This window comes from Papio anubis, chromosome 20 (genome assembly GCF_008728515.1).
Source record: "Papio anubis isolate 15944 chromosome 20, Panubis1.0, whole genome shotgun sequence".
NCBI classification, from domain to species: domain Eukaryota; kingdom Metazoa; phylum Chordata; class Mammalia; order Primates; family Cercopithecidae; genus Papio; species Papio anubis.
The window spans coordinates 37,825,585-37,846,022 of NC_044995.1; the positions used below are offsets into that span (position 1 = coordinate 37,825,585).

Sequence of the window (20,438 nt, forward strand, 5' to 3'; positions counted from 1 at the left end):
CATCTACTGATAAACACTTGGGTTGTTTTAACATTTTTACTATGGTGAGTAGTGCTGCTAGGAACATCCACGCACAAGTATCTGTTTAAGAGGCTGTTTTCAATTCTTTCGGTTATACCTAGGAGAGGAATTGCTGAATCATACAGCTTTTTTTTTTTTTTTTTTGAGACAGGGTCTTGCTCTGTCGCCCAGGCTGGAGTGCAGTGGTGCAATCAGAGCTCACTGCAAGCTCTGCCTCCCGGGTTCACGCCATTCTCCTGCCTCAGCCTCCCGAGTAGCTACAGGGGCCCGCCACCAGGCCCAGCTGATTTTTTGTATTTTTAGTAGAGATGGGGTTTCACTGTGTTAGCCAGGATGATCTCGATCTCCTGACCTCATGATCCACCAGCCTCAGCCTCCCAAAGTGCTGGGATTACAGGTGTGAGCCACCATGCCCAGCCTATTTTATTTATTTTTATTTTAACATTTTGTTTTAGAGACAGGGTCTCGCTCTGTTGCCCAGACCGGAGCGCAGTGGCTATTCACAGATGTGATTCCACTACTGATCAACGCAGGAGTTTTGACCTGCTCTGTTTCCAACCTGGGCCAATTGACTCTTCCTTAGGCAACCTGGTGGTCCCCTGCTCTGGGGAGTCACCACATTGATGGTCATAGCACACCACTTCCCAGAAGTCCTAGGCTCAAGCCTGTGTGTGTGAATCCTCCTGCCTCAGCTAGGATACAGGATCACACCACCAAGCCCAACCCTATAATCTTTTAAACATGCAAATAAGATCATGCCACCCACTTCGGAAAGCCCTCTTGGGGTTCCTAGTATCACTGGGAATATAGTCTAGATCCTCTCCTGGCCTCCCACCACGCTAGCCTGGCCTTGGCGCCATTCAAATAGTCCTGCCTGGCCAGATGCAGTGGCTCACGCCTGTAATGCCAGCATTTTGGGAAACCTAGGCGGGAGGATTGCTTGAGCCTGGGAGTTTGAGAACAGCCTGGGCAACATAGTGAAACCCTGTCTCTACAAAAATTAGCCAGGCGTGATGTTGCACGCCTGCAGTCCCAGCTACTCAGGAGGCTGAGGCAGGAGAATTGCTTGAACCTAGGAAACGGAGGTTGCAGTGAGCTGAGATTGCATCACTATACTCCATTCTGGGCAACAGAGTGACAAAAAAGACCACAGTTGGAATTATTCCCCATCCCCACCGTATCCTCCAGCCCAAATCTGGGACCTGGCTCAGATTTTTTTTTTGGTGAGACAGAGTCTTGCTCTGTCGCCCAGGCTGGAGTGCAGTGGCTGGATCTCAGCTCACTGCAAGCTCCGCCTCCCGGGTTTACACCATTCTCCCCTGCCTCAGCCCGAGTAGCTGGGACTACAGGCTCTCGCCCACTCCCACCCGCTAGTTTTTGTATTTTAGTAGAGACGGGTTTCACCGTGTTAGCCAGGATGGTCTCGGGATCTCCTGACCTCGTGATCCCGCCTCGCCTCGGCCTCCCAAAGTGCTGGGATTACAGGCTTGAGCCACTGCTACCCCGCCTTTTGTTTTTGTTTTATTTTTTAGATCGAGTCTGCTCTTATCTCCAGGCTGGATTGCAGTGGCACGATCTCGCTCATCAAGAACCTCCACCCCAGGTTCAAGCGATTCTCCTGCCTCAGCCTCCCGAGTAGCTGAGATTACAGGCATGTGCCACCATGCCTGGCTAATTTTGTATTTTTAGTACAGACAGGGTTTCTCCATGTTTGTCAGGCTGGTGTCGAACTCCCAACCTCAGGTGATCTGCCCACCTCAGCCTCCCAAAGTACTGGGATTACAGACGTGAGCCACTGTGCCCGGCCTATAACTACATTTTTAAAACTACTTGGGCATGTTCTGGAGCCTTCCTTGTGCCTTCTGTAAGATAGAGAAAAAGTCCTTCACCCACAGAGTTACCGTAAAGTATAAATGAGACTATTTGTGCTCATTTGAGCCATTTCACAGCCAGCCTGAACCTCTCCCCGGCACCAGCTTCATGCCTCCACTTGGACATATCAAACCAAAGGCTTGGATCTAACCTACAAAACTGCCCCCTCTCCATCCTCTCCATCCTTCCAGGGGCTCACTCAGGTCACAAATTTTGACTTGCCTCTTTCCCTCGTATCCCACTTCCAATCCATCTGCTCCACCTTCAGAATATACCCGCCGAGGATGGGCGCGGTGGCTCACGCCTGTAATCCCAGCACTTTGGGAGGCTGAGGTGGGCAGATCACCTGAGGATGGGAGTTCGAGACCAGCCTGACCAACACGGAGAAACCCAGTCTCTACTAAAAATACAAAATTAGCCGGGCGTGGTGGCACGTGCCTGTAATCCCAGCTACTTGGGAGGCTGAGGCAGGAGAATTGCCTGAACCCTGGAGGTGGAGGTTGCGGTGAGCCAAGATCACACCATTGCACTCCTGCCTGGGCAACAAGAGCGAAACTCTGTCTCAAAAAAACAAAAAACAAAAAACAAAAAACAAAACCTGGCCGGGTGCAGTGGCTCATGCCACACTTTGGGAGGCTGAGGCAGGCAAATCATTTGAGGTCAGGAGTTCAAGACCAGCCTGACCCACATGGTGAAACCCTGTTTCTACTGAAAAAAAAAAAAAAATCAAAAATTAGCCTGGCATGGTGGCACATGCCTGTAATCCCAGCTACTTGGGAGGCTGAGGTAGGAGAATCAATTGAATCTAGGAGGCGGAGGTTGCAGTGAGTCGAGATCATGCTACTGCACTCCAGCCTGGATGACAGAGTGACACTCCATTTCAAAAAAAAAAAAAAAAAAAGACCAGAGTTGGAATTATTCCCAGCTCCCAACCTATCTTCCTAGCCCAATTCTGGAAACTCTTTATCTTGCCCTCCATTTGGTCTGGCAGTGGGGGTGGAACTGAATGGAGCTCAGAAATCACCCAAGGTTGGCCAGCCGCCATGGCTCACACCTGTAATCCCAGCGCTTTGGGAGACTGAGGAAGGAGGATCATTTGAGCCCAGGAGTTTGAGACCAGTCTGGGCAACATAGCAAGCTATGGAAAAACAAAAAACAAAACACAAAAAACCAAAAATTAGCTGGGTGTGATGGCTCGGGCCAGTTAGTCCCAGCTACTTGGAAGGCTGAGGTGGGAGGATTGCTTAAGCCCAGGCGTTCCAGGCTGCAGTGAGCTATGATTTCACCACTGCACTCCAACCTGGGCGACCGAAAGAGACCCCGTCTCTAAAAATAAATAAATAGGCCGGCACAATGGCTCACACCTGTAATCCTAACACTTTGGGAGGCCGAAGGGGGTGGACCACTTGAGGTCAGGAGTTCGAGACCAGCCTGGCCAACATGGTGAAACACTGTCCCTACTAAAAATACAAAAATTAGCCAGAAATCGCTTGAACCCAGGAGAGGGAGGTTGCAGTGAGCAGAGATCGTGCCACTGCACTCCAGCCTGGGTAACAGAAGGAGACTTCTTCTTAAAATAAATAAATAAATACAAATAAAAGAAGTTGCCCAAGATGGGGGTACAGGGAGCCTCTGGAAAGGCCAGGGACACACAAAACTTCACCCACACCTCAAGGATAGGTCCATCCTCCGCTGCCTGGCACCTGCTGACTTTCCAGGGCTCATTCCACCACGCATTCTGTGCCCATCTTCTCCATGATGAAGGGAGCGCCCAGAGAAGGTTCCCTGCCTTGTTCCTTGTGCACTGGAGGCACATCCTCAATGCATCACACCGCACCTGACAGGTAAGGGCATATAAGGTGCGTGCTATGTGTTTGGGGCGTAAATGGAATGAAGACGTGCACTGAGCAATGAAATGAACAGCAGGGTTGTGCATCCTATACCGAGTGAGCTCTAGGAAAACACGGGCTGGGGGCGCCTGATGGGCAGTGACTGTCTGGCGTTGCCCTGACCTGTCCAGGAGCCTGAGGCAGGGCGCTGGGCCTGAGGTAAAGGGAAGCTGAGCACTGGGGCGAAGCAGAGCCTTCAGGATGGTGAGGCTGGGGGCCCAACCGAGGCGGTGGGCGCAAAACATGGAAGACACAGAGAGGGGGACAGACAAGGCACAGGCGAGCCCAACTGTGTCTGACGCTGGGATGCTGGAGATGCTAGGCGTACATAATGTGGAGTCCCAGATACGCAGGAGAACACGGGGTGCCCCAGGCATAGGGGACCCTGGACGTGCGGGTTCTCTAGCACAGGGTGCACAGAAGGTGGGGCGTCCGGGTGCAGGGTTCACAGAACATGGGGTACTCGAGGCGCGTGGCACCGTGGGCGTGGAGGTCCCGTGGGACGGAATGCACAGAGCGTGGGATGCCTCAGGCGCGGGGCTCATGGGGATCCCAAGGCGCAAGGTGGGAGGCTGGAAGCGAGGAGCGCCCTGGGAGCAGGGTGTCCGAAGCGCGGGTACCGACCCGGGCAGCGCGGGGCACGCGGCGCGCAGGCGAGTCTGCGTGCGCGCGCGGACGCCTTGGTTCCCGGAGCCCAGTTGCTGGCGCGGCCTCCACTGCGGCTGCGCAGCCGAAGGTCTGAGGGGCGCCAGGGCTCTTTACGCGCCCCCCAGTCTCCTCGCACTCTTTGCCTGCTGAGCACGCCGCTCACAAGTCCAGGAGACATGGATCAGATGGAGGCTGGAGAACCGATCCCAGCTGAGACCAGGGGGGTTTAGAGGGTCTAGAAAGGGGTGAGGGGTGGGGGTGAGGGGGCTCCGGCTGGGGTTTCCCAAACTGAGCTAAGGGTGCCTTAAAGAATGTTGTTGCTTTTCTTCATGTAAGTAAAGGCCACTCCTTCTCGCAGCCTCTGGAGAATGCAAGTTAGAACCACATCCTAGGCTTGCTCTGTAGGGGGAAGTGGATGGGCTGCTCAGGGCTGGAGGGTGGGGTGGGGGCAGAAGGCCTGGAGCGAGAGAACAAGGAGGTGACCAGCTTTTTCTGAGCGTCAAGTTCTGTTCCCTTTTCGGTACTGCTGGGTTTATAGAAAGCTGGCTGCCTGGAGTGTCCAGCATCTCAAGGCCTTTATGGGTCTTACTTGGTGCTGTCAGTATCTCAAAGTGGGAAATTGAGGCATAGAGAGATGGGATGCCCTCCTCCATACCCAGTGGATCTGCAGTCAACCACAGATGGATGGGATCCTTTTTGCACTCACCAACTCCTACTTTATACCCCTTTGGTCCCCCAGGTCCAGGTGTCCAGCTTGGCCACCCAGATTCAAGGCTGGACTGCTCTGCAGCCATGAAATCCTGGGCATGAAGGAGGAATGAAAGTAACCCATCCCTCCACTCTGAAGTTCTCTGGGGCCAGATTTGCCTAGGTTCTGGCTTTTAAGAATCCCTTCCCAGTACTGAAAAGACAGCTGTCCATAGAAGGCGGTGGAGGGTGACAGGCTGCCACAGCAGTGGCATGTGGTCACCCGGCCAGCCTGGAAGTCTGGTGTCCCTGCCCTTCCTCCAGTTTAGCCACAGGGACATGCTTCTAGGAAGGAGTTCTTAGAGCCCAAGTTCATTCCCGTGCAGATATTCAACTCAGGCTTTCTTAGATACTCATTTTTTTTTTTTTTTTTTTTGGAGACGGAGTCTCGCTCTGTGGCCCAGGCTGGAGTGCAGTGGCCCGATCGGCTCACTGCAAGCTCCGCCTCCCGGGTTCACGCCATTCTCCTGCCTCAGCCTCCCGAGTAGCTGGGACTACAGGCGCCGCCACCTCGCCCGGCTAATGATTTTTTTGTATTTTTAGTAGAGACGAGGTTTCACCGTGTTAGCCAGGATGGTCTCGATCTCCTGACCTCGTGATCCACCCGTCTCGGCCTCCCAAAGTGCTGGGATTACAGGCTTGAGCCACCGTGCCCGGCCTTAGATACTCATTTTTTCCCATCCAGATACGCCTCAAGTTTTGTGGATTTACCACTCCTACTCAGCAATCCTTTCCTCGTTCCTCATTCACTCTGCAAAGTGCCTGGTGAGCAATGCACTCTCTTCCCTGGACTGGCGGTTTCCCCCATCCCCATCCTCAGCCAGTCCCCCTCCTCTAAAACTCAGATCAGGATTTGTCTGCCCTGCTGCTAAGATGCAGGCCAGCTTTGAACTTTGAGCTGTCTGCCTTAACATTTAGGCCTCACTTGAATGGATTCCTTTCCCTGAGGATCCAAGCCCGGGTTTTGCTCCTCCCCAGCCATCAGTCTTCCCGTTGCACCCATCTTTCATAAAATGGAGCCAGCAGCCCCGCTTCAGGGACACCCCCTCCCCCCTGTTCCCTCCACTCCAGGAGTCTGTACCCCACTTCCATTTCCCTCCAGCCCCCACCCTGCATAAAGCTGCGTGATCTGCCGAAGTGTCTATTTTTGGCTTGGGGCCCGGTTTTATAGCCCCGGCTATAGGTCTTGGCAGTCATAACTTTGGCTCTCCGGAGAGCAAAGCCGGGTCCAACAGCCTTCCCCACCCCAGAGAGGGGGTCCCGGGGCTCCCTCTGCAGCCTCAATCCGAAACCTGCTCCTCGCCTCACTTGGTCTGATGCCTGGGAACCCAGGCCTGCTTCTTGCCCTACTTCTCTAAGTCCACCAGCTGCAATGGAGTTGTTAGGTGGTGAAAATCCATGCCGGGTTTTTACTCTTTCAGAGAACATAAAATTCAATTTTTCTCCCGCACCCCCTCCCCAAAAGCAAGACTTTGAGGCGTTTATAGATACAAACCTCCCCCTAACGCTTCCCTCCGCCCCTCCTGCCCGGTCAGCTCCAAGCCCCTGTCTCGGTGGCCCAGGATCTTCTGCTGAGGGTCTCATCCCGTCCCGCGCGCTCCAGTCCTGGCTTTGCGTGCCTCCCTCGCCTTTTATTGTAGGTCTGGTCTCCCAGGGTACCGGCCTCATCGCATTCCCTTCGCAGCGCCCCTGGATCCAGAAACCGCTTTTACCTGTCCGCTCCGGTGCAGCCAGCGCGCCGAATCCCTTCGTACCCGAGTCCAGCCCTCCTTTTGCCCCTCCCCCTTACACGTCGCTGCCAGGAAGATGAGGGCAACCCAAGTCGCCTCAGACACTAAGCATCCCCCTTCCAGAACACCCTTCCCATGCGAACCCAGGTCCCGGGAATTCCGGGCCGGGTCTTGCTTGTTTCCACTGCGTTAGGCCTGACGCATTACTCCGTCTCCCGAGAAAGAATCCGGCCCGAAATTTGCGTGCCCCGGGTGCATTTGGCCGTGTCGCATATACCCCCCAACCACCCACCCCAACACCCGTTCCTCACATCTTTATCTAATCCAACTCGGGTTTTGCACAACCCTTCCAGATCTCCCCATTTGCGCCCTCCTTTCCCGGGCTCGGCGCCTTTCCTTTTACTTCGCTGGAAAATCCTCTCCGGGTCTTCCTTACGTCTGTCTCCCTTCCCCCACTCCCCGCTCCAACGCGGGGCTCCAGCACGTCGCCTTCCTTCTCCCTGCTTTTCCAGAGAGAAGGCAAGAGGAGTCGAAGGGAAGGAAAGTCCAGCCCGGGTTTTCGGGCCGGCTCCTGGGGTGCTCAGGCGGGTTGCGGCGGCCAGTCCCGGGCGGCGACTCCGGGCCGGGTTTTTTGCGCGCCCGCCGCCCCCCTCCCGGAGCGGGTGCGCCGGGGAGCGGGGCGAGCAGGCGGCTTGTCATTGCTGGTGCCCGGCGCCGGCTCGGTCCGCGCGTCCTGCGGTGCCCACGGGCCCGGCCCGGCGCCCCCCCTCCGGCCGCACCGGGGGCGCGACGCCGCGGCACCCGCCTCCAGCCGCGCCGCCCCCCTCCGCCAGCTCCGCGCCGCCCACCCCCAACCCGAGCCCCCCGCGGCCACTGCGGGGAGCCCGAGCCGTCGGCGCGGGAGCTGTCGGCGCTGCGGCGCCCCGCCCCGCCGTCTGCCGAGGAGGCCCCGGCTGATGGGGCCGCGCGGGCCCCGGAGCGGCGCCGCCGGCCGGCGGGGGCCTGCAGAGGCGCCCCGGCTGCCCCGTTAACCCCTCGGCCACCGCCGCCGTCGGAGGGGGCTGGGAAGTCGCCTGGGCGCACACGTGCCGCCTCCGTCGGGGCCGCGGAGCTGCGGGGGAGATGCGGGCCGCTGCCGGCGCCGCCTCGGGGCGCTCCGCCTCGCCCCAGCCCCCGGCGCTCTGACGCCGCCCCCGCCCCACCGCCTCGCTCCCCGGGAGGGGCGCAGACCCTATCGCCCCCAGTCCCGAGCCTCCGCCGCCGCGAGGGGGCCGCCTTTGGTTCCGTGTAATCCGCCTCTTTTTTTTTATTTTCTTTTTCTTTTTTTTTTTTTAATTTTTGGTCGGTGGCGGCGGTGCTGGGCTAGGGGAAGGAAGGGACACGGAGTCCGCCCTCGCCCCGCTACCTCCTATCCGCTTCCCCTCAGCCCCGGCTCCGGGAGATGTGCCGGGCGGGGGGCCCGGGTTCGCGGAGCCGCAGGAGAGACACGCTGGGCCGACCCCAGAGCGGCGCTGGACAGGTGAGTGTCTGCGGGCCCAGGGCGAGGGGCGACGCCGCACCTGGGCCAGGTGTGCGGGGCGCGCGGAAGAGGGGAGGCGGAAAGGATGGGAACCGGGGCCTGTCCTGGCCGCGAGGGGGGAGGGGACGCTGGAGCCGCGCGGGGCACTGCACCTGAGCGGGAGGGGCGTGGGGGGCAGCCCGCAGCGCACCCCCACTGGCTAGGGGCCCGGGAGGGGCGGCCCCCACGGAGCGCCTGGGGCGCGGGGGTGCGGACGGGCGGCCGCAGGGTGCCTGGCGGGGGGAGGGGACCGCGAGTGTGCCCGCGCGTGGTTGCGTGTGCCCGCGCGCGCGCCAGCCTTTGTGGGGAAGCGGCGCGGCGGTGCCTGCATGTCCCCGGTGCGTGTGCGCGCGGGTGCTTGGCGCTCTGTTTGTGTAGGTGTCTGGGTGTGAGCGGAGGGGGTGCGTGTGCGCGCCGCGCGCCGGTCCCGGGCCTCGGAGGAGCCGTGGCTGGCACCACAAGATGCTGGGCGAGGGGATTGTTTTTCTCTGGGAGGCAGTGGCGCGGGGGATGGGGAGGGGTCTGTCTGGGTGTCGAGCTGGCCGCAGTCCGGGGGGCGCCGCTGTCAGGAGGAGGGGGTGCAGCCGGGCAGCACCTTCTCTCCGTGGTGCCGGGTTAAAGCACGGGAGGCCAGCAGGTTTGATCCACCGGGATTATTCGTGCTTTGAGGACAACTCCCCACCCCCACCCCAGGTGCGCATTTGATTGAGCTACCAAGGTTCGGTTGTCATCCTCCCATATGACGGTCCTGGGACCCGAGTCCAGGCCTGAAGTGGTGGGGTGGGGGGGGGGGTGCTGTGTTTGCTCCAGCCGTGTCCAGAAAGTACCCTCCCAGGTATCTCTCCAGTGCACCCCTGGCCCCCATCTGATGACAGCCGCTGGCTACACACACCCCTGTCACTACACTTGGAGTCCGGGTCCTCACACTGCCCCATCCCTGGCCAGCATCTCTCTGTACCTGCCTGGACCCTTTCCTCCTGTTGCAACCCCCATCCACCTCCACCCATGGCAGCTGCGTGGGTGTCTCTATCCCAGTTCCAGGCAGGGCCCCCCTTTCTGCCTGGCTTCCACCGGACTCAGAGCTGGGGTCTGTCTTCCCACATCCAACAGCCCAACATGTGTGCCTGGGGGCAGGAGGGGGAGGGGTTCAAAATGGCTGCCAAGATGGCTGGCTGTCTCTCTCTCTCTCTCTCTCTCTCTCTCTCTCACTCCCCCCCCCTCTCTCTCTCTCTCTCTCTGTCTGTCTTTATATCTCTCTCTCTCCCCCTCTCTCTGCTTGCCCGGCTCCCTTAGCCTGGTATGGAGTCACCGCTTAGAGGAGGTTGGACCTAGTGGGGCACACCTGAGGGTGAATGTCTATTCCGGACCGTTGACCTCCGTGCTGTTTGGGGACAGGCTATTGGTTTCTGCTTCTCTCTCCAACACCCCAAGGGCTGGCATGAGTCTAACCTGACCCCAGACCCCACTCCTTCACCCTGGCTCACAGCCTGAAAGCTCCCTGCCCTCCACCTGTTCTCCAGGGCCTGGACCCCTGAATTGATCACCCCCGCGGAGGGTCCACACCCCTCATTCTCTTCTCCAATCTGCCCCACGGCCTGGGGGGCAGGGGACTCTGCGTGGGCCCCTGTCAGGCCCCAGCTTTGGGGGCCAGGTGACTTCTCCTTCCTCCCTGCTCCCCTCCCACTAGTGCCAAATTTATTACTTAAAAGTAGGATGAAAACAGGGAGAATAAGAGAAGGATTCCAACGTTCATTATCATATCGAGAAAATTATCCGTGATTTTCCTGACTAGCAATTTGCCTGCCATGCCGTTCAGAACTGACTTGCCCATTAATTACAGAGATGAAAAATCATCTGAAATTCGGAACAGGGAACTAATTCCATGGCTGGCAGCGATCACACCCGTGTACGGAGCCACATACTCATGCAACATACGTGTGCACTCACATGTGGGTGCCGGCCCTCCTGCTGGTCTTGCCACCATCTTCCTCCCTAGCTTGGTGACCTCCCACATGGCCTCGCTCAGTCCACCCTGTGTGTGTAGCACCTGCCCTGGGACGCCCCTCCAGGCGCTCGCTCTCTCCCCAGGGGGCACCCGTCTCAGTCCCCACTTCTGGGGGGCTTGCGTACCCAGTGATCACCCATGCTGATGCCTGCTCTTGGGGGTGTAGCTGGCGTGCAGGGTTGGGGAGGATGGGGAGCTGGGGACCAGCACACCTGGGCTGTGGAGCCTGCAGGGAGGGAGGGGAAGGCAGGGACTTGAAGCCCAGCTTCTATTCCCAGCCTGCCCAGGGGAGCCCTTTCTCCTGGGGGACCTAGGAGGACCCTGTGGACACATTGGGGAGGAGCCTACAGGCGCCTCAGCTGCTCGGGAGTGTGTTTGCATCCAGCGGTTTGGGCTCCTGGCCGGTGGCGTCTCCACCTGCATGCGAGGCTGCGTGATGCGTGTGTCTCGGGGCATCTGCGTTCTCCCTACCCTGCCAGGCTGGTGGCAGAACGTGTGTTGCTTCAGCCCCAGTGCAGGCATCTCGGTGGGGAGGGTGGCAGCGGGTACCCCTCAAGAGGAACCAGAGCAGTGGGAGCAGTGCCATCCCCGCCAGAGCATCGTCTTTGCCCTCCACCCCCTCCTGCCTCCCCGGCGAGACGTGTGGCCAAGGACACACAAGGCTCTGGTTTCTGTGTGGGTTCCTCTCACGGATCTGATTTCCAGATGCCAGACGCTTCCCCTCCTCCAGCCCCTCCATGGGGAGGCAGGGGGAGGGACTCCCGAGGCGGGGGTTCCCTGGGTCTGAAACCCTGACCCCAGTGACCCTGGGGGTGCCGTGGCAAGACAGACAGCTCCTCCCAAGCTGGGTTTGGGGCAGAGTGGTTGCTATTGGGCACCCTGGTGGAAGGGAAGAGACGGGTCCTAGAGTGAGGCGGGAGGCCAAGTAGAAACATGGAGGGGGTCCCGGTGTCCCCAGAATCCAGATGTCTGTCTGTCTGCACCTGTGCGTAGGTGTCGTCTACCTGTGTGGCCTGGATGGTGATCTAGCCAAGGGCGCATGTGGCCACGTGTCTATCAGGCTCATCCGGTGTTCATAAGGGTCCCTCGTGTGCTGGTGTTTGTGTTTTGCAGAGGGGGTGGTCATGCTGGGGGACTCAGGGCTGCAAGAAGGAGCAGCTGTCTGTGTGCACACATGGGACTGTCTGCATCTTGTGTGCACCTGCAGTTGTGTGCTCAGGACTCCTTTGAGCAAGGCTGGGTGCACCTCGTCATGCAGTCTGCACACACTTGTCAAGTGCTTTCCCTACCCAGCGCCATATGGGTGGCGCCATGGAGGGTGGTGGCCACGTCCTGTCCTCGTGGAGCTCACGTTCTTGCAACACATATGGGGTTTCTGTCAAATCTCTCCTATCGGCTGGGCATGGTGGCTCATACCTGTAATCCCAGCACTTTGGGAGACTGAGGCGGGTGAATTACCTGAGGTCAGGAGTTCGAGACCAGCCTGGCCAACATGGTGAAACCCTATCTCTACTACAAGTACAAAAATTTAGCCAGGTGTGGTTGTGCGCATGTGTAATCCCAGCTACCAGGGAGGCTGAGGCGGAAGGATCGCTTGAATCCAGGAGGCGGAGGTTGCAGCGAGCGGAGATTGCGCCACTGCACTCCAGCGTGGGTGACAGAGCGAGACTCAGTCTCAAAAAAAAAAAAAAAAAACCAAAAAACCTCAAAACAATAAAGCAGAACTCTCTTGTCATGCGAGTTGGGGAGAAGGCATGTGTCTCCTTTTCGAGGGCAGCCCCAAATTCTGACTGCAGTAGCCCACACAGGCTTGCGCCGTCCTGGGGTCTGGCCCTTCACAGTCTTTCTGGGCCACCTCCTCCCTCCTCGTTGCTCCTCCAATGTGCCAAGCGTGATCCTACCCCAGGGCCTTTGCACTGGCTGTTCTGCCACCTAGGACCCTCCCCTAGATATTTGCGAGGCTTTTTCTCCCCCACCCTCTTGAAATATCACCTCCCCAGTAACGTTTACTGCCAGGCACCTTCTGCAAAGTCGCAGCTTCCCACCCCTCTCCTGACGTGCAGTACAGCGGACGGCTTTTCACGTAGTCTGTAATTTCCTGATGTTCTGTGCTTGTTTGTTTACTGTCTTGTGTCTGTGAGGAGGATCCAAGTGTGCGAGGATGTTGTGATTTGCTTTGCTTTGGGAATCCCAGGTGTCAGCAGTCATCGCTGGCCCACAGTGTGTGTTCAAGAAGTCTTACCTGGCCCGGGTGTGGTGGCTCACACCTGTAATCTCAGCACTTGGGAAGCCGAGGTGGGAGGGTTGCTTGAGGCCAAGAATTTGAGATCAGCCTGGGCAACACAGCAAGACTCGTCTCCAAAAAAATTTTTTTTAATAGCTGGGCGTCGTGAATATGCTCCTGTAGTCTCAGCTGCTCAGGAGGCTGAGGTGGGAGGATCGCTTGAGCCCAGAAGTTTGAGGCTGCAGGGAGCTATGATTGCACAAGTGCACTCCAGCCTGAGTGACCGAGCAGGATCCTGACTCTAAAAAAAAAAAAACAAAAAAAACAAAAAAACCCTGCCTTCCCTGCCTCCTGTTCCAAAATTGGGGGGAAGATAGAAATTCAATGAATAGATGCCGAGGCCAAAAATAGCCTTGCCCCCCCCCCCCCCCCAAAAAAAAAACCTCAGAATAGCCAGTTCCCCTCCCTCAGAGGCTAAAAATACCCTGCAGGTCACAAATGATCAGGCCAGGAAGCCAGGTAGATTCTTCTTCCGGTCCCTTAAGGAGGTGAGGGGCCTGGGGCTGGCTTTCCCAGACAGGATTTCCCAGACGATTTCCATTACTCCTGACTTTGGCGCCACGTCATTCTCTGTGGGAGGCTGTCCTCTGTACTATAGGATGCTCGGAGGCCACCCTAGCCTCTGCCCGATAGATGTCAGTGACACCCCCATCCCCACAGTTGTAACACCTCGGAAAGTCTCCAGACATTGCTAAACATACTAGGATCCGGGGCAGAATTGTCCTGGGTTGGCAGTGACGGCTGTAGAGTAGAGGTTGCTAGCGGGGCAAGATGGTTCACGCCTGTAATCCCAGCACTTTCGAAGGCTGAGGCAGGAGGATCGCTTCAGTCCAGGAGTTCGGGACCAGCCTGGGCGACAAAGCGAGACACCCCCCCACCCTGTCTTTACAGAATAAAAGATGAAAAAATTAGGCCAGGCGCAGTGGCTCACGCCAGTAATCCCAGCCTTTTGGGAGGCTGAGGCAGGCGGATCACAAGGTCAGGAGTTCGAGACCAGCCTGACCAACATGGTGAAACCCCGTGTCTACTAAAAATACAAAAATTAGTCGAGTGTGGTGGCGCGTGCCTCTAATCCTAGCTACTCAGGAGGCTGAGGCAGGAGAATCGCTTGCACCCGGGAGGTGGAGGTTGCCATGAGCCAAGATTATGCCACTGCACTCCAGCCTGGGAGACAGAGAGAGACTCTGTCTCAAAAAAGAAATTTTTTAAATTAGTTGGGCATGGTGCCACACGCCTGTCGTCCCAGCTACTTGGGAGGCTGAGGCAGGAGGATCACTTGAGCTTGGGAGGTAGAGGCTGCAGTGAGCCGTAATCGCACCACTGCATTCCAGCCTGGGCTATAGAGCAAGACCCTGTCTCAAAAAAAATGTGTACGTAAATAAAGTAGAGTAGAGGTTGGCTGGGTGACTTTTCTGTAGAAAGCCAGATGGTAAATACTGAGAGCTTTGCGGGCCGCAGACGGGTTCTGTGGCCTGTTCTCTTTTCTCTTCTTCAGTCGTTTAAAAACGTAAACACCATTCTTAGCTTACCAGCTGTACAAAGGCAGGCGGGGGCCTGACCATGGTTGGCCGACCCTGCCCCAGAGCGCCCCCCAGTGGCTTCTGGGAGTGAAGGCTGGGCAGAGGGGCGGCCCCATTCGGGGAGCAGTTGTGTGCTTAAAGTACAAGGAGTCCCGCACAGTCTGTTTCCGGCACCTCCCTGCTCTCACCTCCTCCCACTCTCCCCGCCAGCTCACAACCCGCTTCCTCGAGGCAGCTGCCACCGTTATTCAAACATACAGGCACGGTCCAGCCCCAGGGCCTTTGCACGGACTGTGACCCTGCCTCGGACTCTCTTCTAACTCTCCTGAACTGAACACCTGCGTGCTCCTCCCTTAAATTCACAGGGGTTTGCTAAAATGTCATCTTCTCCAGGGGAGATGACCTTTCCTGATCATTCTATTTAAAATTGCAACAGCCAGGCAAGTGGCTCATGCCTGTAATCCTAGCACTTTGGAAGGCTGAGGTGGGTGAATCACCTGAGGTCAGGAGTTCGAGACTAGCCTGACCAATATGGTGAAGCCCTATCTCTACTAAAAATACAAAAATAAGCTGAATGTGGTCGTGGGTGCCTGTAGTCCCAGCTAATCAGGAGGCTGAGTCAGGAGAATCGCTTGAACCTGGGAGGCGGAGGTTGCACTTAGCCAAGATCACGCCGTTGCACTCCAGCCTGGGCGACAGAGCAAGACTCTGTCTCTAATAAATACATACATAAAATAAAATAAAATTGCAACAGCCGGGCACAGTGGCTTATGCCTGTAATCCCAGCACTTTGGGAGGATGAGGCGGGAGGATCGCTTGAGTTCGAGACCAGCCTGGGAAACATAACGAGGTCCCCATTTCTACAAAAAAATTAAAAATTAGCCAGGCACAGTGGCACACGCCCTGTGATCCCAGCTACTTGGGAGGCCGAGGCAGGAGGATCCCTTGAGCTCAGAGGCTGTGGTGAGCTATGATCGCGCCACTGTACTCCACCCTGGGCAACAGAGCGAGACCCTGTCTTTAAAAATACGATTAAAAAAAAAAAAAAACCACTCCCAAACCCACACACACTCGTAGCCACTTCTGCTGGCTTTATCTTCTTTTACAATACTGGTACGCTGTAGAATCGACTTTTTTGTACCCAGCCCCTCAGTGTCTGGCACATAGAAGATGCTCCAAAAAAGATGTGTGGAATTGCCGAAAATTATTTCTAACCCCCACAGCCACCCTGGGAGGCTCTCGTTCCCCAGCTCCCCCGTGGAGAGACAGAATTGAGAGGAGTGACGTGGGTGTCCTGTCGTGCCGACATGACAGCGCACAGCCGGGATTTGAACCTGCAACTTGAGGGCGCTATGCCCGGGGCCTCTTCTCTCCTGCCCTGCCAGGCACCATGCCCCCATCTCCTGGTCTCTGCAGTCCCCACCCTGCCCCTTAACAGCTAGCGTCTGATGCAGCAGGGGGATCCCGCCTCTGTGCCCTCTGCTCGGGCCCTAGCTTCTTTTTGTTTGTTTGTTTGTTTGTTTTCTTGAAACCGAGTCTCTCTCTGTTGCCCAGGCTGGAGTACAGTGGCATGATATCCGCTCACTGCAAGCTCCACCTCCTGGGTTCACACCATTCTCCTGCCTCAGCCTCCCGAGTAGCTGGGACTACAGAAGCCCGCCACCATGCCCGGCTAATTTTTTGTGTTTTTTAGTAGAGATGGGGTTTCACCGTGTTAGCCAGGATGGTCTCGATCTCCTGACCTCATGATCCGCCCATCTCGGCCTCCCAAAGTGCTGGGATTACAGGCGTGAGTCACCGCACCTGGCCTTGGGCCCTGGCTTCTAGAACTCTTTCCAGCTCTGCTCTGCTAAGAGTGCAAAGCTTGGGGCTGGACAGTGAACACTTTGGAGTAGAAACAGACCACAGGCCACTGTGGTGCGGACCTGCCATGATGGTGAGCGCAGCAGAGGTGCAAATCAGGGAAGGCTTCCCGGAGGAGGGGGCTTTCCAGCTGCAACCTGGAGGGGGAGGATGGGTATGGTGGAGGGGAAGGAGCATCAGTGAGAGACAGGGGCTGCCCTGAGGTCAGAGAGAAGGTGGTGGCTCAAAGAGGAGGAAGGAGAAATGTTTCACAACTGCACATGGAGAGAGGCTGGAGGCTGCTCGCTGGCCTTGTGACCGTGAGTCTGTGTTTGGTTTGTCCATGGGGCTGCCAGGGCCTGTGACGGGGGTGGGGATAGGGAGAAGGGAGTTGGGTCAGGATCCAGATGGCAGGGTGAGAATGTTTAGCATGAGGTCCCTCTAGCTGCTACATGGGATAGAGCCACAGTTGGCAGGAAGGGAGGCCAGGAGGCCAGACGGGAGGCCAAGAGGCAACCAGCTCTGGTGGAAGCTTCAGGTTTCTGGCTTAGACAGCCCTGTAGACAAAAGGCAAGGGAGAGGTGGGGTAGGGAGTACCCTCCACTCCTCTCAACTTCCCCACACACAGTCTGATCTCCACCTCTGTGGCCAGAAGATGCCTGTGAACACCCGAGCCACATCCCATCCCTCCTTTGTTCAGGATTCCCAACACCTCTCTAGAAAGCCAAAGTCCTCCCTAAGGTCCACAAGGCTCTGCATGGCCTCTGTGACCCCAGCCACCTTCACCTGCTTCCACTCTTCCCCTTGTTTACAGAGCCCCAGCCACATCTCAGCACATTCCTTCCCCAGGACCTTTGCACGTACAGTTCCCTCTGCCCAGAATGCTCTTTTCACCTCCTCAAGACCTTTGCTGAAATGTCACTTTTTACGGGAGGCATTTCCTGGCCACTCTGTCTACAGTTGCACCTACACATATACCCACTCTCAGGCACACCTTCCTCCATTGCACTTGTGACCAGTTGGGAACTGGTAAACATCTGCTGAATGGGTGACCTGCTTTTTGGGTCTATTTCATCTTCATTCTTTTTTTTTTTTTTTTTTTTTTTTTGAGACAGTGTCTTGCTCTGTTGCCCAGGCTGCAGTGCAGTGGCGCAATCTTGGCTCACTGCAAGCTCCGCCTCCCGGGTTCACGCCATTCTCCTGTCTCAGCCTCCCGAGTAGCTGGGACTACAGGCACCCGCCACCACGCCCGGCTAATTTTTTTGTATTTTTAGTAGAGACGGGGTTTCACCGTATTAGCCAGGATGGTCTCGATCTCCTGACCTCGTGATCCGCCCACCTCGGCCTCCCGAAGTGCTGGGATTACCGCGCCCAGCCTTCATTCATTAAACAAATGAACAAGCATCCACTCCTTGCCCAGGGCTGGGCACGCAACAAGAGCCAGCCCAACCCACAGTGGTACTTTCCCTTTAGAGTCCCTCGATGGTGGGGAAGACAGACATTTAACAGCTGAGCCCAAGTCCCGTTAAGGGAGCAAAACACGGAGGCCCTGTGTGCTGGGAGAGTGGATACCAACGCTGTCCTCCAGGCAGAGTCCTTTGGAGGGAGAGCAGAATAAGGAACTGTGTGTGCGAGAGAGAGACAGGTGCTGAGTAGAGGTGATGGGAAGGTGACAGGACAGCAGGGCCTGAGATGCCCGGAGATGCCCTGAGATGTTAGAGCATCACAGGCAGTGGGGAACCATGGAGGGTTGTAGGCAGGGAGGGGCGTCACTGGATTTTCATTTTGCAAAGATCATTCTAGCTTCAGGGTAGAGATTAGATGGGACGGGGTGGCAGATAGATGGGGAGACGAGGGAGAAGGTGTCTGGGGGAGGGGCAGGGAATTTTTTGAACGACTCCTACCCCTTTGCAGTCCAGTGCTGCTTGGTGGCCAGGGTGACCTTTATTTTATTTAGAGACGGAGTCTTGTTTTGTCACCCAGGCTGGAGTGCAGTGGCATAATCGTAGTCACTGCAGCCTTGACTTTTTGGGCTTGAATGACCCTGCCGCTTCAGCCCCCCCAGTAGCTAGGACCACAGATGTGTGCCACCATGCCTGGCTAATTTTTAAATTGTTGTAGAGACAGGATCTCACTGTGTTGCCCAGGCTGGTCTCGAACTCCTGGCCACAAGCAATTCTGCATTGGTCTCCCAAATTGCTAGGATTACAGGCACGAGCCACTGCGCCCAGCTCCAGGGTGACCTTCGAAAGGTTCTTCATTGAACAATTGTATGTCAGCTTCTTGCTTGTGCCATGCGCTGTGCTGAGCGTAGTACGCAAACCCCACCCTGCAGAACCAGCATCTGGTGGCGGAGAGTTCATAAGCAAATAAAATGCATGGCGTGTTGGTGATGGGGATCATGGAGAAATCAAGCCAGGACAACATGTAGGAGTGCGGGGGCCAGCAGTACTTTGCCGAGCTAGTGATGTGTGAGGAAAGACCAAAAGGAAGATGGAGGAGGAGCTGTGAGGGGATCTGGGGAAGAGAGAAACAGCCCGTGCAGAGGCCCTGAGGCAGAGCAGTGCCTGGTGTTTCACATTGTACAGGGCCTGTTTGTTTTTTTGTTTTTGAGATGGGTTGTTGTTCCGTTGCCCAGGCTAGAGTGCAGTGGCATAATCTCAGCTCACTGCAACCTCCACCTCCCGGGCTCAAGAGATTCTCCCACCTAAGCCTCCCAAGGAGCTGGGACCACAGGCGTGTGCCACCACGCCCAGCTAACTTTTTGTATTTTTGGTAGAGACGGGGTTTCACGATGTTGCCCAGGCTGGTCTGGAATTTCTGAGCTCAAGCAATCAGCCCACCTCAGCCTCCCAAAGTGCTGGGATTACAGGTGTGCGCCGCCACACCTGGCCCCCTGCAGAGCCTTTGTATGATGGACTTTGGCTTTTGGTCGAGTGAGGTGGGAGCCACGGAGGGTTCTGAGCAGAGGAGGGAAGCGGCTGACTTAGAATCTCACAAGCGCCCCCTGGTGGCCATGGGGGAAACATACTGTAGACAGTTTCATTTTGCAAAGATCGTTCTGGCCTGGGGGTAGAGGTAGGGACAGGGGTGGCAGACAGATGGGGAGATGAAGTGTAGACAGCGAGGCAGGGAAGTGGGGTCCAGCTGGGAGATGATGGGGCTGAACCAGAGAGAAGCTGAGGAGTGGTGAGAGGTGAGTGGACCCTGAAGGAGTAGCCACAGGACCTGACGGGCCTGGATGTGATATGAGGGCAGAGGGATCCAGGATGACTGTCTGGTTCCTGAGCACCTGGAGGGACTGGGCTGCCATCCGCTGAGCTGGAGGATGGGGCAGGGGCTGAAGATGCTGCAAGAACCTTGCCCTGCCTGAGGACCATGTACCCAGGCCCTCTCTGGGCATGTGCTCTGTCTCTGTGAGGTAGGCCTGTTAGTCCCTAAGTAGCAATGGGGAAATAGGTTCAGAGAGGCCAAGTGCTTGCTCTGAAGCTACACAGCAGATTGAAATCCAGGAGCTTCCTTAGGGACCTGCCGGATGCCTGAGGGCTTCCTGGAGGAGGCGGGCTCATGGGCAGCTGGGTTTGGGGAGTGGGCAGGAGGCAGGACATGCAGCCAGAGGGCTGTGTGTGGAGGGGCCGGCTGCTGCCAGGAAGGGAGGAGACCATGAGGGGGGCCCAGATCCCAGATCCCCACCTTGGTTCCCCACCCCCCCAACCCAAGGCACTCAGACTCCCACCCACTCTAGTGCGCAGAGGGTTGCCATGGCAACTGCAGGCTAGGGCAGGCTAGAGGCGCCCCCTCTCCTCCAGCAGCCGCTTCTCCTCCTGTCGCTCTCCCCATCCCCATCCCAGGGCACCCGAGGACAGAGTCTGGGCCTCAGTGGCCCACCCTGCCGCACTGACCCTTGACTTGAGACAGATGTAGGGCTTAGACGCGAACATACAGGCAGGTGTGCAGCCCCCTGTGTCCCATGGGCGAAATAGGGTCACCTATGGCTGGGTGCAATGGATTCCTGGGTACACCTGTAGTCCCAGCATTTTGGGAGGCTGAAGCAGGAGGATCGCTTGAGCCCAGAAATTCAAGACTAGCCTGGGCAACATGGTGAAACCTCATCTCTACAAAAAAATATAAGAATTAGCCAGGCATGGTTTTGTGTGCCTGTAGTCCCAGCTACTTGGGAGGCTGAGCTGGAAGGAGCACTTGAGCCTGGGAGGATGAGGCTGCAGTGAGCTGAGAGTGCACCATTGCACTCCAGCCTGGGCGACAGAGCAAGACCCTGTTGTCTCAAAAAAAAAAAAAAAAAAAAGGCCGGGCGCGGTGGC

General features: G+C 56.9%; 1 protein-coding gene across 1 annotated transcript in view; it reads left to right on the forward strand.

The window, feature by feature from the left end:
- The first annotated feature begins 8,020 nt into the window (after positions 1 to 8,020).
- ADGRL1 (adhesion G protein-coupled receptor L1) overlaps positions 8,021 to 20,438 on the forward strand; it is a 63,349-nt gene continuing 50,931 nt past the window's right edge. Inside the window, 1 exon segment of the mRNA XM_003915036.5 lies at positions 8,021 to 8,426. The gene's annotated coding sequence lies outside the window, so the exon portion shown is untranslated.